At 34.7% G+C, this 18,164-nt stretch overlaps 1 pseudogene across 1 annotated transcript; it reads right to left on the reverse strand.

Moving 5' to 3' along the window:
• Nucleotides 1–13,275: 13,275 nt before the first annotated feature.
• Nucleotides 13,276–14,190, reverse strand: LOC149241397 (18.1 kDa class I heat shock protein-like; annotated as a pseudogene). The gene is made up of 2 exons (XR_016246575.1): nt 13,852–14,190; nt 13,276–13,765 (listed from the first exon to the last, which is right to left on the reverse strand). The product of XR_016246575.1 is annotated as an 18.1 kDa class I heat shock protein-like (transcript).
• Between the last annotated feature and the right edge of the window lie 3,974 nt (nt 14,191–18,164).

Consider the following 18,164-nt stretch of genomic DNA (forward strand, 5'->3'; position numbering starts at 1 on the left):
CAATCAAGGGATTGAGTATGCCAATGAGTATTGCCCAGTATTATAGCCTCTACTCACGTCTTTCCCAGTGTGAGTGATTCTTTGGAGGTAAATACGAGTTTGGTTAATCCATTCTCATTCATTCTTGAGCAGGTATTGAGCAGTGGAGGCAGGCAAGCAGTGGAATAGATTTGGAGATCAGATCTGAGTTGTATTGTGTGTAACAAGTGGAGCTGGTACTGGATTTCTTGTGATAAGCATTGTACTTTGTAATGTTACATGTTCTCAATCATTAATATACAGATAGTGTGGGGTTTTCAGCTGTAAGCTTTCCCCGGGTTACATACTGTGTTAATGTGTGAATGCTCTTGATGTTTTATTGTTATTGATGCTGCTAAATTGATGATCAACGTAGAGGAGCTTATGTATTGTGTATGTATTCCGCAATAGTACATGATCAGGATAATCTCCATTGAATATGTGTTAAATTATTCAAAATTTCTACATGGTATCGGAGCTGTTGATCATCAGATCTACTATTCAGGAAGTGTTTACATTCTATTTCTTCAAGCAGAGTCTGTAATCGGGCCAGGTAGCCTTTGGATTCATCCTTCCTTTGGAAGGTGAGATATCCGGTGAATGCCCATACAGTCAATCTCTGTACGAGAAATATTGTGTTCTCACAAATCTTAGATTCGAGGCGGTTGAGTTGGAGCTAGTGGAATTCGAATTTGCAGCAGTGTTTTCTTGGTTGCAACGCAACAATGTCTTTCAACGGATTGTGATTGGAGTATGCTCTTGAGGGTAGCTCAAACTATATTGCATGGAAGGACAGGATGGAGGCAGTATTGGATGATAATGGGCTGAAGGAGTTCATAGAGACGGATGTCCCAAAGCCTACTGATGCTACTCAAGCTGATGCTTGGCAAAAGAAGACCGCAAAATGTCGAAGGATTCTGTTGGAGGGCGTGAAGGATCACATTGTGTCCAGCCTGCATGGAAAGACTTCCCCATATCTGATGTGGAAGGCTTTAACAGATCTATTCCAAAGCAAGAGCGATCAGAGGAAGCTGGCGCTCAAAGATAAACTCAGAAACATCAAATGTGAGAAGGGTGACAGTATGCCCAAGTATCTCATGAAGTTCACTCAGTGTCGAGATGAGCTGGGAAGTGTGGGGGTTATTGTCGATGATGAGGCCTTGGTGAGCTTGGCTCTCCTTGGTCTTCCGAAGAGTTGGCATTCCTATCAGGACTCTGTCAATGGTCGGGAGAAATTGCTAGGATGTGAAAGACTGTGGTCAGATCTTGTGCAGGAGGAGATCAGGCGGAGTACTAGGGACGGATCTTTGTCAAAGGGAGCTGATGAAGAAAATTGCGATTTGGCTGCCAAAGCAAAGAAAGGGAAGAGCAAGAAAGCTTCTTAGTCTAGTGCGAAAGGCAAGAAGCAGGACATGGCTAAGGTGAAGTGTTTTCACTGTCACCAGCACGGACACTATGCCACTAATTGTCTGCAGAAGAAGAAGAACAAGTAGGCTAGTGGATCTGTAGCAGGAGAGGCTCTAGCCTCGCAGTTTGATCTTGATTTTTCATTGATCGCATGCTTGGTTTCAAGTGTGATGGGATCGGTGTGGTTCTTGGACAGTGGTGCGTCTTTTCACATGACGGGAGATAGAGATTTGTTTTCTAATCTGGACGACAAAGATCTTGGAGTGCACATCGAGATGGGCGATGATGGTAGATATAGTGCGACTGGTATCGGTACCATTTCCTTTGAGAGGGAGTCTGGTAAACCCTTTGTATTGAAGGAAGTCATGCATGTTCCAAGATTGAAGAAGAATCTTATCTTTGTGGCGATGTTAGAAGACAAGGGGTATGATGTTGTTTTCAGTGAGGGAAAGGCTTTCTTGCACAGCAAGACAACTGGTAAGACCCGGAAGATAGGGGTTCAAGTGAGGAACCTCTATCAGTTGCATGTAGATGGATGCGCTGCAATGGCAGGCAAGGCAGAAGGATTGGTGAGCCGGGATGATGGCGAGTTGTGGCACAGGAGATTGGGTCACCTTCACCATGGAGCCTTGAAGATACTGCAGCAGATCACTACAGGTCTTCCTAAAGGCACTCTTGCGCAGTCAGATCAGTGTAAGGGGTGTACTTTGGGGAATTTTGTGAAAGCCACCTTTCACAAGAAGGATAGTCACGCCACGACAATCCTTGAGAGAATTCACACAGACATGTGTGGACCTTTCTCAGTTGCTTCGACAGCAAAACACAGGTATTATGTGATTTTTGTTGATGATTTCTCTCGTAAGTGTTGGATCTTCTTCATGCAGAAGAAGAGCGAGACATATTCAAAGTTCTGTGAATTCAAAGCACTGGTCGAGAAGGATTCGGGGAAGAAGGTGAAGGCTCTTAGGAGCGATAATGGTGGTGAATACATTTCGGACGAGTTCAAGGATTTTTGCAAGGCAGAAGGGATTTGAAGAGAGCTCATAGCTCCCATAGCCCACAATAGAATGGGGTAGCTGAGCGGAAGAACAAAACGATTGTGGGTGCTGCACGGGCAATGTTGCATGATCAGGGCCTACCCCCTCACTTGTGGGCGAAAGCATGCAATACAACAGTTTATGTGCAGAACAGTTGTCCTCATAGGATACTTGGCATGAGTACACCCGAGGAGGCTTATTTTGGTAAGAAGCCTGATCTTTCTCATTCGAGGATTTTTGGTGCTAACGTTTACATGCATGTGACGAAGGATGCCAGGAAGAAGTTGGAGCCGACCGCAGAGGTTGGGATATTTGTGGGGTACACTGATATGCCTCACAACTATCGTGTGTATTTGCCAGACAGTGGTAAAACTTTTGTGCGACGAGATATAAAATTTCAGGAGGAGAAAGCCATGAAGTGTTCGCTTGAGAGGGAGCTACACTTGCATGCAAATGAGGAGCTATTAGTTCCTAAGGATGAGCTTCAGGACGTGGATCAGCCACAGGACGAGGTTCATGGAGTGGAAGAGACCACTCATGCAGCGCCAACCATCAGAGGGCGAAAGCGCTTGACAGAAGCTGAGCGACTGGCTCAAGATGCAGAGAAAGTTGTAGGACCACCTACAGCCCAACGCAGGAAGAGACAGTCACCTGATCAGTACACTGGATACATGGCTCTTATGAGCAAGTGTGTTGTGATTGAGCCATCCTCTTTCGAGGAAGCTGTGGAGGATCCCGCATGGGTAGACGCCATGGTGGAAGAGTATGATTCTATTGTCAAAAACAATGCATGGGAGATTGTTCCTAGACCGGAAGGGAAATTAGTGGTGGGTTCGAGATGGATCTACAAAGTCAAGCAGGCAGCTGACGGGAGTGTGGAGAAGTACAAGGCAAGATTTGTTGCCCGAGGCTTTTCAAAGATAGAGGGGATCGATTATGAGGAGACCTTTGCACCTGTCGCAAGGTATTCTTCCATACGGACGATTCTTTCTCTCTCAGCGCAGATGGGATGGCACATTCATCAGATGGATGTGAAGACTGTGTTCCTCAACGGAGTCATTGAGGAGGAGGTGTACATTGAGCAGCCCAAAGGCTTTGAGGTCTTCAGCAGCGAGTCGCATGTGTGCAGGCTCAAGAGAGCGCTGTATGGGTTGAAGCAAGCACCACGTGCTTGGTACACACGGATACACAACTATTTCACAGGACTTGGATTCTCCAAGAGCGAGGCGGATCCTAACCTATAACAGATTGTGGTGGAGGGTAAGTTGCTTATCATTGTACTGTATGTTGATGATTTGATTCTAACGGGTGATGAGTTGTTGATACATTCATGCAAGGATGATCTTGCTAAGGAGTTTGAGATGAAGGACTTGGGCCTCCTTCACTATTTCCTAGGATTGGAAATATGGCAGCGCAGTGGTGGACTGTTTGTTTCTCAGGGCAAGTATGCTCGGGAGATACTGGAGAAGTTCAACATGCATGGATGCAAGCATGTTGATACTCCTCTTCCTGGAGGTTGGAGGAAGGAGGATGCCACTTCGGGAGAAGTGGATGCCACTGTTTATCGATAGTTGGTGGGGTTGCTGATGTATTTGGTCAATACACGACTCGATATATGCTATGCAGTTAACCAGCTTTCACAAGCTATGGTTAAGCCTACCAAGCTCTTCTGGTAGGCGGGCAAGCATGTATTGCGTTATTTGAGAGGCACATCGAGATATGGATTGTGGTACAGATAGGAGGATGAGATGAAGCTATGTGGCTTCACGGATGCAGATTGGGCAGGGAGCCCAACGGATAGAAAGAGCAGATCAGGAGGCATCTTCAGTATTGAATCGACAGCAGTTTCTTGGTACAACAGGAAGCAGAGATCCGTGGCACTCAGTTCAGCGGAGGCCGAGTATATGGCAGCAAGTTTGGCTGCATGCGAGGCTATATGGATGAGGAAGATCCTGGTTGGTTTGTTCGGTTCTCATTTGGATACTACTGTGATTTACTGTGATAACTAGAGTTGCATTAAACTCTCAGCTAATCCTGTATTTCATGATAGATCTAAGCATATTGACATCAAGTACCATCATATCAGAGATTGTGTGCAGCAGAGGATCATGTTGCTTTCATACATTCCAACGGAGGATCAGGATGCTGATATTCTGATGAAGGCTCTCACTAGGAGAAAATTCGAATACCACCGAGGCAGGATAGGGGTTGCTGATAATACATATCTTGTCGAGAGGGAGTGTTGAGATTGCAACAAGATGATGGAGCTTAGTAAAAAGAGTCGTCTTCACTAAGTGGGCCCGCAGGAAAATTATGGCACAAGTTCTCTTTTTGGATCACAGCAGGGATGATCACAGCGGGAGTGACCACAACAGGGATGATCACAGTAGGAGTGATCACAGCAGGAGTGATCAAAGTCTATTTTTAGACTGGCTGTCAAAAATAGAAAAGTCAAATATTATTGTCTCATAATAATATTTGGACTATAAACTTGATCTTATTCTCTTGGAACACTTCAATTTGAGCTACAGATGTGGCACATGCAACTGTCAGAAGGAAGTACGCTTTCTTTGTGGGTCAGTTGAGTTGTTGCATGCATGACTTCAATTAGAACTTAATCAGTTGAGTTTGGTGGAGTTGATTGTGGAGTTGATGGAGTTGTGTTCAGTTTGACTTGGTTAAACTAGTTGTAATTAGTCTAACTGCAAATAGAATAATGATGAGTTGTTAACTAATTATTAACTCATAATGCAACTATAGAATACATCAGTTAACTCAGTTGCATGTCAGTGCATGTTCAGTTCAGCAGGGACATGTGTTAGAGGATCAGATTGCTATCAGTTGTGATTATAGTTGTGCATGAGGATTTGCACAATCAAGGGATTGAGTATGCCAATGAGTATTGCCCAGTAATTTCCTAATATTATAGTCTCTGCTCACGTCTTTCCCAGTGTGAGTGATTCTTTGGAGGTAAATACGAGTTTGGTTAATCCATTCTCATTCATTCTTGAGCAGGTATTGAGCAGTGGAGGCAGGCAAGCAGTGGAATAGATTTGGAGATCAGATCTGAGCTGTATTGTGTGTAACAGGTGGAGCTGGTACTAGATTGCTTGTGATAAGCATTGTACTTTGTAATGTTACATGTTCTCAATCATTAATATACAGATAGTGTGGGTTTTTCAGTTGTAAGCTTTCCCCGGGTTACATACTGTGTTAATGTGTGAATGCTCTTGATGTTTTATTGTTATTGATGCTGCTAAATTGATGATCAACGTAGAGGAGCTTATGTGTTGTGTATGTATTCCGCAATAGTACATGATCAGGATAATATCCATTGAATATGTGTTAAATTATTCAAAATTTCTACACTTTACCTATATTCCTATATTTCATGAAAGATTCATTACATTCACATAATGTTGGTATTTCAACTTAGCCATATAAAACACTAGTCCACCAAGGACATGGAACAATTTTCCATGACCATTTAGGAATAATGTTGATCCGTATATTAGTCATTAATATACCACTCAAGTTATCCATTCACATTCAAATATATACAAGTCATTACACATATCTAAATGGTTGGAGATGGTTGGTAACTAAAAGAGGGACTTCAACTCTCCACCCAACCATAGGAATATGCTTGAAGCTCTCATCTCCCTCTTTGACACAACTCATGTTTGGTCACAACTTCCAAATTTTACACTACATCTTTGGGGTTTATCCTTTCTTCAGACCATTAGGTCCACTCTTGGAAATTTCCATTTTTTCTTGTGAAACTCAAAAGTGAGTATTACAACATATGCCAAAATTTGTGGAAATGTACCTTAGATTAGGCTCCCTAGCTCAAATCATTTTCACTAGAAAAGAATTTTCTTGGACTTAAAAATTAGACTATGAGTGAATCTCCCTATAAGCTAGGACTTATTTTGAAACGGGCCATATAGTTGCCCAATGTCCAAATGAATTTTAAAAAATGGTAGCAACAAAAAAAAATCTCCACGAGTTGTTCCTCCACCGAAATAAACTACAATTTTCCAAACAAATTAACAAGCACAGAGTTCCTAAAGCCCAATGTTGGTATTTCAACTTAGCCATATAAAACACTAGTCCACCAAGGACATGGAACAATTTTCAATGACCATTTAGGAATAATGTTGATCCATATATTAGTCATTAATATACCACTCAAGTTAGCCATTCACATTCAAATATATACAAGTCATTACACATATCTAAATTGCTGGAGATGGTTGGTAACTAAAGGAAGGACTTCAACTCTCCACCCAACCATAGGAATATGCTTGAAGCTCTCATCTCCCTCTTTGACACAACTAATATTTGGTCACAACTTCCAAATTTTACACTACATCTTTGGGGTTTATCCTTTCTTCAGACCATTAGGTCCACTCTTGGAAATTTCCATTTTTTCTTGTGAAACTCAAAAGTGGGTATTACAACATATACCAAAATTTGTGGAAATGTATTGTAGATTAGGCTCCCTAACTCAAATCATTTTTACTAGAAAAGAATTTTCTTGGACTTAAAAATTAGACTATGAGTGAATCTCCCTATAAGCTAGGACTTATTTTGAAACAGGCCATATAGTTGCCCAATGTCCAAATGGATTTAAAAAAAATGGTAGCAACAAAAAAAAAAAAATTCTCCACGAGTTGTTCCTCCACCAAAAGAAACTACAATTTTCCAAACAAATTAACAAGAACATTGTTCCTAAAGCCCAATGATAAAAGATCCCATCCTATATGACTCAAGATAAAAATGTCATGGTAAGTCAAATCCTCAACCAATAGAAATTTGGGTAGGTCAAGTTGATCAAGTTGAATCTTTAGATCAAGAAGAATCCCAAGTTAAAGATCCTCCAAGTCTTAAAAAATCAAGTGCTCCACCTACATCAAAAGAAGTTTGAACAAATGTAGTGAAAAAGAAGAAGATAACTCATGTTGAATCCCAATCAACAATGACAAAAAATCAAACCCAAAACCCATTTAATCATATATTGTTTTTTTGTACTACAATATAATCAATTTGTGAGAATCTTTTCATATAACAAATGTTGAAGTGTGATTCTTTTAAATATTTAACAAATTAAAGATCAATGTACTTAGTTGTGTGTTCCAATTACATATTTTGCTTAATATAAATTTCTCAATTACTCATCAATTGGGGTTATATTGAGTGGTTGGGTAGAATGGTTGTTATCTCCCCTACTTAAATTCAATTCCCTACGAGACATAATGGTGAGAAATATTGTTGTAATGGCTACATGTCTATGAATTTTGTTGTATTAACCTTCACTCTTGCCCCTCGATTGAGAGAGAGGATGATTTCCATGAAAAAAAGAATCCCAATTATAACTAAAATATTGCCATATCATTTTATTTTTTAAATTAAGTTCACTTATTTAAACAATAACAATGAAAAATTAAAGTAACTTTTATTTTCAAAATTACACTGCTATATATTACATATGCAAAATATACATATACATATTCCATCTATTACATCAAAGTTTGTCATAGCATTTAGAGTGAATTGAATCTAAATGAGGAAAATTTCATCCCTTCCTCTCAACCTTCCAAGATAATCTCAATTGACTAAAAATTTAAAATACATTATTATTAATATATCCTCTATTTATATTAAATTTTTACATCATTCTATTTATTACAGTTTTTTGCATTTTTTATCTCCTCCGCACTTTAAATTTTATATATAATATAACTTCTTATTTATGTCTATTTTAAATTTTTTACGTTGTTTTAGTTTTTCACGCTTTAATTTTTATCTTAACGAGTATTACCACAAATTACTATTTAAAAATATTACGCAAACAATATTTTACCTTTATGTCACACCATCGAGGAGATTTCTCGCATAAAGTCTCTTTCCTAACCAGGTCCGTTGGGGAAAGGCATTATCACGATTTCGAAAAGAAATTTCATGCCTGATAAAGATCTGAGAAATATTCCCCATCATCTTAATCAAATTGTCCTTGCTTACGTGGCATGGTGTTATATTTTAAATAAAAATATATCGATCACACTGCGAAGTTGAACTTTTAACATTACCCGATGTGTCATATACAGTCATACAAATATAACTAAGTTTTTATACAAATATGATAGCTAAGTTTTTATGGACAAATCAAATTTATTTTTGATTTTTTTTAAGAGTGGGATGCAAGTTAATGTTAGTAAAAATAATGGTTCTTTAATTGTTGTTGGAAAACATTTTATATTTGTCCAAATAGGTGTACGGTTATGGACACTAGAAAACCATTCAAACTCTTTCTATGGTTATGAATTGTGGGCCAGCACTCAAACTTTTTTTGGGCTTCTAGTGATTCTCTATGGTTATGAATTGTCTCAAACTCTTTTTGGGCTTCTGGTGATTCTCTATGGTTATGTACATCTCCAATGATTCTCTATCGTTATGAACTATGGGCTTATGGTTATGGGCTTCCGATGATTCTCTATGGTTATGAGCCATGCCAATACATCTCTAATGATTCTCTATGGTTATGAACTTGGGCCAGAAGTACATCCATGGTTATGAACCGTGTGGGCCACATCCATGGTTATGAACTGTGTGGGCCAGCAGTACATGGTTATGAACCGTGTGGGCCACATCCATGGTTATGAACCATGTGGGCCAGCAGTACATCCATGGTTATGAATCGTGTGGGCCACATCCATGGTCCATGGTTATGAATCGTGTGGGCCACATCCATGTTCCATGGTTATGAACCGTGTGGGCAAGCAATACATCCATCCATGGTTATGAATCGTGTGGGCCACATCCATGTTCCATGGTTATGAACGGTGTGGGCAAGCAATACATCCATGGTTATGAACGGTGAGCCAATACATTTCTAATGATTCTCTATATACATCCATGGTTATGAACGGTGAGCCAATACATTTCTAATGATTCTCTATGGTTATGAACTGTGTGCTAGCAATACCAAATTGAGAAAATTCAAAAGCGTTTGATTACAAACAAATTCAAAATTAAAAGTGCAATTCCTTATGCTATCTTGTGAAGTGAAACTATCTTGTTAAGTGGTCCTATTGAAACAATGATGCCAATTTAAGCAATTGCTATGGCGCCAGTCATAAGGTATTGGTATTTAAAAAAAAAATGGTACTTTAAAAAAAATGAGTTGATCCAAGCAATTGCTATGGTAAAATTAAAAAAAATTGAACAAATGGAAAAAATTGATATGATATGAGTTCCACAAGTGTATTTGGGATAAGGAGCTAGGGAGAAAAAAAAAAGTACTATTTTGAAGTGTTTAATCCCACTCATATCAAAATTCTTATTCTCATCAACCTGTCAATATCAAAATTCTTATATTCTTATTCTCATCAACCCGTCAATATTTCTTGGAGAGTCAAAATTCTTATTGCTCAATTAAGAACTAAGAACTAATCTTATTGCTCAATTAAGAGCTCAAAACTAATTCTTCTTGGAGAGTCAATTCTTATTACTCAATTAAAAACTAAGAACTAATCTTATTACTCAATTAAGAACTAAGAACTAATTCTCAATATTTCTTGGAGAGTCAAAATTCTTATTGCTTAATTAAGAACTAAGAATTAATCTTATTGCTCAATTAAGAACTAAGAACTAATTCTCAATATTTCTTGGAGAGTAAAATTCTTATTGCTCAATTCAAGACTAATTCTCATCATTCTTGGAGAGTCAAAATTCTTATTGCTCAATTAAAGACTAATTCTCATCATTCTTGAAGAGTCAAAATTCTTATTGCTCAATTAAGGACTAATTCTCATGAACCGCCAATATTCTTGGAGAGTCAAAATTCTTATTGATCAATTAAGGACTAATTCTCATTGCTCAATTAAGGACTAATTCTCATCATTCTTGGAGAGTCAAAATTCTTATTGATCAATTAAGGACTAATTCTCATTGCTCAATTAAGGACTAATTCTCATCATTCTTGGAGAGTCAAAATTTTTATTGCTCAATTAAGGACTAATTCTCATGAACGGACAATATTCTTTGAGAGTCAAAATTCTTATTGCTCAATTAAAGACTAATTCTCATCAATTTGTGAAAACATTCTTGGAGAATCAAAATTCTTATTGCTCTGTTGTGAAAACATTCTTGGAGAGTCAAAATTCTTATTGCTCAATTGAGAACTAATTCTCATCAAGAGTCAAAATTCTTATTGCTCAATTAAGGACTAATTCTCATCAAAAGTCAAAATTCAATTCTTATTGCTCATTTAAGGACTAATTCTCATCAAGAGCTAAAATTCTTATTGCTCAATTAAGGACTAATTCTCATCAAGAGTCAAAATTCTTATTGCTCAATTAAGTAAAGAGTTCTTATTTTTTGTTATTTTGGAAAAGTGGAAATAAAAAAAACATTTCATTTTAGATTGTGAGGCAATAACAGACCAAAAGAAATGTAAAATGAAAGAGTATTTATTTTTTGTTCTTCTAAAAAAGTGGAAATACAAAAACATTTCATTTTAAAATGTAAGGAGAAGTAGAAACAAAAACATTTCATTTTAAAACGTGAAAAATATATTTATAATATTAGTGATGTTTATAATTAGTTACTAAATATTATATTAAAATTAAAATTAAAATTTTAAATAATTTATAATTTATTAAAAATAAAAAAACATTATTTACTTTTCTAAATTCATAATTAATTTGTTTCGAAAATAGAATTTTTTACAATACAGATATAGAGTTGTTTGTATATAATCTCCTTAACATGGAGTTCTTCATAAATTTTCCCTTTTTTATATAATCTCCTTAACATGTTGTTCTTCATACATTTTTTTTGGGTATAAAATTTCCTTAACATGGAGTTCTTCATGAATTTTCATTTAATGAAGCATGATTGGCACATTCACTGCTTTATGATTTTTTTTTTTGATATGATTGGTTAATCAAATAGTCAATCAAATTTGTAATGCGTTCCCCAATTTATCATCTTTAAAATCTTAAAATGTCATGTAAATATATGAATGTGAATGATATCAACTATGTCATAATTCAGTCACCAACTTCTCATCCTCATGCCATGTAAATACGAACCATTTTTTTTGTAACCATACATGATTAGAAGTAAGCATAATTATAAAGTTGTTAATATTATTTCCTTTTGCACACATGACGTGCATGATGTAATGGTTGGGGCGGATGGCTTTCACACCGCCCAGCCAAGTGAGGTTGTAAAATGAGAGGTTGTAGTTGTAAAATGAGAGGTTGTAGAATGAGAGGGTCCCACCGAAGCTTACAAAAAAAAAAATATTATTTCCTTTTGCACTTGAGACAAATAAATAGAATAGCAATTTCCTTTCGAAGAAATTGGATAGCAATCTAATTTGTATAAAATTTTATATACAAGTTTTTTTTACCCCTGCACTCAATTTTGCATGAGATTTATATAAAATTTTAGAATGTTTTTAAATTTAAATAATATTTTGAGTTTTTTTATGTAATTTTTAAAACTAAATATTAATCTTAATCACATATTTATCTATTTTTAATCTTCTATCCACCACATCTATTTTCACAACTTTATATTATATTATATTAAATATATATATATACTTTTTATATATATATATATATATATTTTACAATTATTTGATTAAAAATAAATTTTATATTATAACCATATTTATTTTTATAAAATATTATATTATTTTTTATTTAATTAAAAAAATAAAAAATTCATAAATTCCTATAAGTTTTTAAACATTATAGACCAATGTTATATATATATATATATATAACAATTATTTGATTAAGAATAAATCTTAAATTATAACCATATTTATTTTTTTAAAATATTATATTATTTTTTATTTAATTAAAAAATAAAAAATTCACAAGTTCCTATAAGTTTTTAAACCTTACAGACCAATGTTTTTATGTTTGCGTAAGATAATGTTTACCAATATACTTGTTTCTCAGATTAAAAAATGTCAAATCTCATGTCTATATATGGGATGAAATTTAAAATATTTTTATATTATAATGTCATGTTACATATAAACTAAAAATAAAATTAGAACTAAATAAAATTTTAATTATAGCCTAAAAAATATTTATAATTAAAAATAAAACTATAATTAAAAAAAATTATAATAGAGAATAATAGAATTAAATAGAAAAATGTTTAATATCATGATATACCTAAACTAAAAATAAAAATAAATTATAATTATAATTATAATAAATAAATAAAATTATATCTATAATTACAATTAATAATAAATAAAATTATATCCAAATTGATGCAAAATTATGATAAAATTGAGCTAAATATATATTGACCCAAAATTATGATAAAATTGAGCTAATTTCTATTAAAATGCTTATATAGATAATTTTAAAAAATCATAAATTAGGATAAAATAGAGCTAATTTCTATTAAAATGCTTATATATATATAATTTTAAAAAATCATAAATACATTGTGATTGTGATTGATTGTTCGGGAGGACATTATATTCCTCCAAAAAATAAATACATTGTGATTGTGATTGATTCTTCAGAAACCAAATACATTGTATTCCTCGAAAACAAAAAACAAAAATTAACTTATGATTTTTAAAAACCAAACACACTCCGAGAAATATTTGAATCAATCGGCATATTCTCATGTTATGTTAAACTTTCTAAACTGCTAGCCAAATTTGATGTCATCAGAATTCCGTTATAGATAGAAAACGAAAGAATTTTAAGAATAGCTCCTTCCATGAAAATAGACTCAGACATCCACAAGAACAAGAAGCTGTGTCTAGCATTCAGCTTAAAGATGTCAATTTATTATATTTCTTTCAACTTTATGAAAATGAAGACACATTTATCAGCAACAAGAACTTGCTCGAACGGCTTTCAATGAACCGGGAATTTACATCCAGACCCTCACAAACACATCTAATTGAAAAAACCAAACCCTTACCCGCACCGAATCCAGAACCTCACAAACGCATGGAAGCACAACCCAAGACGCCAAATCCCCACTAAATTTTCTTTCGGTTAACCAGAGATTTCGATGGCTTTAACCTGAGGTTTAGGGTGAGGCTGTTTGGGGACCGTAACAGTGAGTACTCCATTTTCTATTGTCGCCTTCACCTCCTCCACCTTGGCATTTTCCGGCAGGCGGAAACGCCGAAGAAATTTCCCGTGAGAGCGCTCAATGCGGTGCCACTTCTTTCTTGCGCTCGCCACTTATATGCAGAACTCGGCCGTCTTCCACCTCAATCTTTACCTCCTCTTTCTTCAAACCTGTCAAGAAAGAAAAGTAAATACCAATTCCGACCTCAGAAACAAAAGAAACATGAACTCTTTAAAAGACGTGATTAAATTAATACCAGGAAGATCGGCTTTGAAGATGTGAGCGTCGGAAGTTTCCTTCCAGTCAATCTGAGTGTTGGCTATGGCTGTCGCCTCATCCCTTGCAGGATGCCCAATGTCCCTGGAAAAGGGAGAAGCCCCTCCTTCAAAAGGATCCCATAAATCGAGTGAAAAGGGATCGAAAACACTGGATCTCCTGCCAAAGAAGCGAGGAACGAGAGACATGCTTGCAATGAATATCGACTCTTAACGAAATCAAGAATTGGAAAACTTATACTGCAAATATCAGATTGTGCAGCGCCTGAACGGTTTCTTCTTTGTTCCGATTTGTTCCGATCAAAGAAGTGATACCAAATGAGCATTTATAGCAGTATAGGGAGTTATAGAACCTTCAAGAATGAAGGTTCTCAAACCTTCTAATGCTGCTCCACACGGGATTGTTCTAGCGGCTTCTTTGAGACGGTAACGGACTAGTTTTATGTAGGTCTTTTTTAACTTGGAAAGGTTATTAATAATTACCATGCCACATAAGAGTAAGTATACATCAAGCGATTCCAATTCCACGGTTCTATATAGCATTTAATGAACGATCGATCACTCTAAACAATGGTATTTTTTAAATAGGAAATCGCACTATCATATTCATGAGAAACTTTGTAACTCTACTAAACTTCCTTAAGGAAAGTTCTCTTAAATCTATCCCAACCATATGTGGAAACTTAGTGGAAACTAATAAATGTAATTTTGTTTAAAAAAAAAACCTTAATTTCAATGGCTTTTTTTAATAATTATGATAGGATTTTTAATGGATGGTTGGGATCAAAATTTTAATTGCTAAAATTGTAATATAGAGTTGTTTAAACGATAATGAGTTTGTGGATTTATTTATAAGGTTAGAATTGGTAGAAATGTAAAATTTGTGAAATTATAAAATTTTATTATTTGGATGAAAGTAGAAAAGCATGAAGAACTTGTTTGTATTGAGAAACAATTCTGTAACAAACTAAATTATGCACCCCAATCAATTCACCTATTCTAGACACGATTGGTAATTCCATATTCTCTTTATACTTTCAGTTAACTCCTAGTTTTTCTACTTCATTTATAATTTACCAATATTGTCAAATAACTTGCGAAAATGGAAGTTTGCTCCAAGATTAGATGGCCTCATAGAAAATAAGTTTTGACCCATCAATTCAAAGATCAAACAAAGCTTGACACCGGTCAAAATCAATGTGCAATTTTGGAGTTAAAGGTAGAAGAACAAGTACCCAACACATATGCATTGATGCACGTTTCGTCTAAAGAGTTCCCAACCCCACATCTAGATCAACAAAGTCCTACCAAAATTTGGAGCAATGAAAGGAGCTACAAGAATTTCTACCCTATGATCTCAGGATCCAAACAAATCCAAATATTGCTTTGCAAGAAGTGGGTATCCCAAACACTAAAGGACTAAGAAGAACAAGTCCCTCTTATGTAGAAGCGTTTCGGAAACATGCAATGGCATCCCTTAGCTCACCCCTCCTTACCCAATGAAGAAATATAATTAGTAGATTGGGTGGACCTTTGCATTTGTTTTTGGCAGTTTTCGAGAAGTAGTTTTTTATTTTGGTGGTTTTTTGGCACAAGGTGGTTCAACCCGTGGTTTTCTAATTCCAATTAAGGAATTAAAGTTTTAACCTAATAAGGGTTAATGGGATAGGGGTTTTGGATACCACATGATCCTATATATTGTATTGTAAACAATGAACTTAATTGATGATAAAATTTATAGGCGTGGCCCTAAACAATTTGTTGGTTTCCCTATTTTCTCTTTATATGAGGTAGATATTGAAATATATTAGTTAACATGGATATTCACATAGTTTATTTAATTACTATATAATTTTATTTTATTTTTAAGTATAAGAATTACACTTTTTCTTACTTCTTCTTTTTTGAAGTATAGGAAACTTTTCTCACCATTTTTTTTCTAACTTTTAATTATTTTATCTCTCTATTCTCTTATATAAAATTATGTTACTTAATATGGACATCAAAATCTTTTATTTATAGCTAAGTGACTGAAATATTTTATCACTTCTTTGTGCTAGATTGTAATATCAATGACAATCAATCAAGAAAACAAAGTGAGAGTGGTACTATTAATGTTTTATAATGTTTTTAATTAAAAACTTACCAAATGTGTATATTCATTTTTGTTTTTTATTATGGCCTACATTGTTTTCTATTTATAAAATATTTGTATTTTATTATAACTCAAATATTTTTTTATTTAAAGAATATTTTATTTTTACTTTAAAGGGGAGACATGTCAACTCCACATTAAGCGTGCACAAAATCACACATTGCCCTCATACTAGGTTGTAGAACGCTCCTCTTGGTGCAATAAGGTTTAAAATTTACATTTTGTACCAAAGCAATTATTGGCTTCAAGGGGACACTTTTGTGGCTAAGGGTTTGGTTATATTCAATATGTATGCTTGTGCTGAAAAGGAATGACAAACAATTTAAAAATAAAGATTGAAAAATTTAGTGGGCAAAGTTTTGAGTTGTGGAAGCTCAAGGTAAAAGATCTTTTTGGTGGAAAAAGATCAAAGGGTCATTGTCGATCCAAAGAGTGCGCCTACGAGAATGTCAATAGAATATTAGACTAAGTTGGATCAAAAGGAAAAGAACACAATCGAGTCATTTCTCTTAAATTCAGTATTATTGAATGTTTCAAGCAAAGCTACAACCAAAGAATTATGGAATAATTTATGGGCTTTGTATCAATCAAAGTCCTTGGTAAACAAATTTTTCTTATAAAATAAGTTGTACAACTTGAGAATGAATGATGAAGACTCGATGGAAGAGCATCTAAATGCCTTCAATATTGTGGCAACTTAGTTAGTTCATGTTGATATTAAAATTTTTAATGAAGATAAGTGTATCAATTTACTCTACTCTTTACAAAACTGATGGGATAGTATGTGTTGGGTCATTTAATTTTTGTCCAATAAGCCCTTTACTTGTCAATCTGGTTCTTAAACTTATGAGTAGTAAACAAAATATATGCGATAAGAATGAAGTCTAAGCTACCCTACCTACTTGTAAAGAAAAGAAACCATTCTATGATCTAATCAAATATCAAAGAATTACTTCAAGAAATAAATCTTTAACAGACCCTTTCATTCACAAAATTGATTCTAAGTGCAACCAATATTTAATGGCTTTTCATATTGTGTCACAAATTACTTAACCTATACATGAATATGATTACAATCTAGTCTGACCTTTAATGATAGTGAGTGAATGCTTAAGCTATATATGCATGAAGGAAACTAAGATGTTGATGAACACACCAATTTCCAAATCCAACGACTAGTCCTCTGTTTCAAATCTCCTTATGGGGTTCCAAATGTAATCTTTCACTTCATGATTTGACTATCTTGCTATCATAAATGAGTTTAGGTTTCAGGGCATGAGGATTTTAGTTACTATTTGCAATCAAATGAAAACATAGCACTATAATATGAAACATAATATTTTTTAGACAAAGTATTAAAAAATCCACAATGAAACCAATTGTTAGTCTCTTTGGACCTAACCTCGCAAATGGCTCGAAGTACAAGCTTTCAACTTGGACATTTTTGTATTTATGGAAATTGATCAATTCATATCTCAAATGACAAACTTCTAACAATTCCAATTCGCACTAAATCACAATGGATAGGAAGGAAATTAGAAGGAGAACATATCAAACTATGTAAAGATTGTAAATAATTGATTGAATGTGTGTACTAAAAGAACAGAATAAATGAGTACTCTAAGCAATTTGAATACCAAAACATTCAAAACCAGAACTAGTTATCAGACTAGTCCACCTTTCAGACCAGTTTTCAAACTGAAATTAGAAAAACCAGACCGGTCAGATCTCAATGAACCTGTCTTTAAAAAAATACATGAAATAATTAATTTTTAATGAGAAAAACTATTTTTAAGATTTAAAACCATGATTCCAAACCAATAGAGACAAAATATGCAATGTTGTCTCATCTATATACCATGTAAAGGTGAATATATCAAAATGGCACGAAGTTCAATACATAACAACGAAAAAATATATAATCAATGAGCCTCTAAATTGCTTTCAAATTCCAAAACAAATGTTACAAGATATGGGGTCATTGGCCTCTTATAATTCTAAATTTTAGGGACTAACATGATCACTTCTCATCATGATGAAAATCAGTTGGTTGAGTCTCAAACTTCTCAACCAGTTGAGTCATAAACTTCTCAACTAGTTGAGTCTCAAATTTTTCAAGGTATTAAGCCCTATTACTTC

This window comes from Pinus tabuliformis, chromosome 8, assembly GCF_031772625.1.
Source record: "Pinus tabuliformis cultivar Carrire ecotype Pingquan chromosome 8, CPIR1, whole genome shotgun sequence".
Lineage (NCBI taxonomy): Eukaryota > Viridiplantae > Streptophyta > Pinopsida > Pinales > Pinaceae > Pinus > Pinus tabuliformis.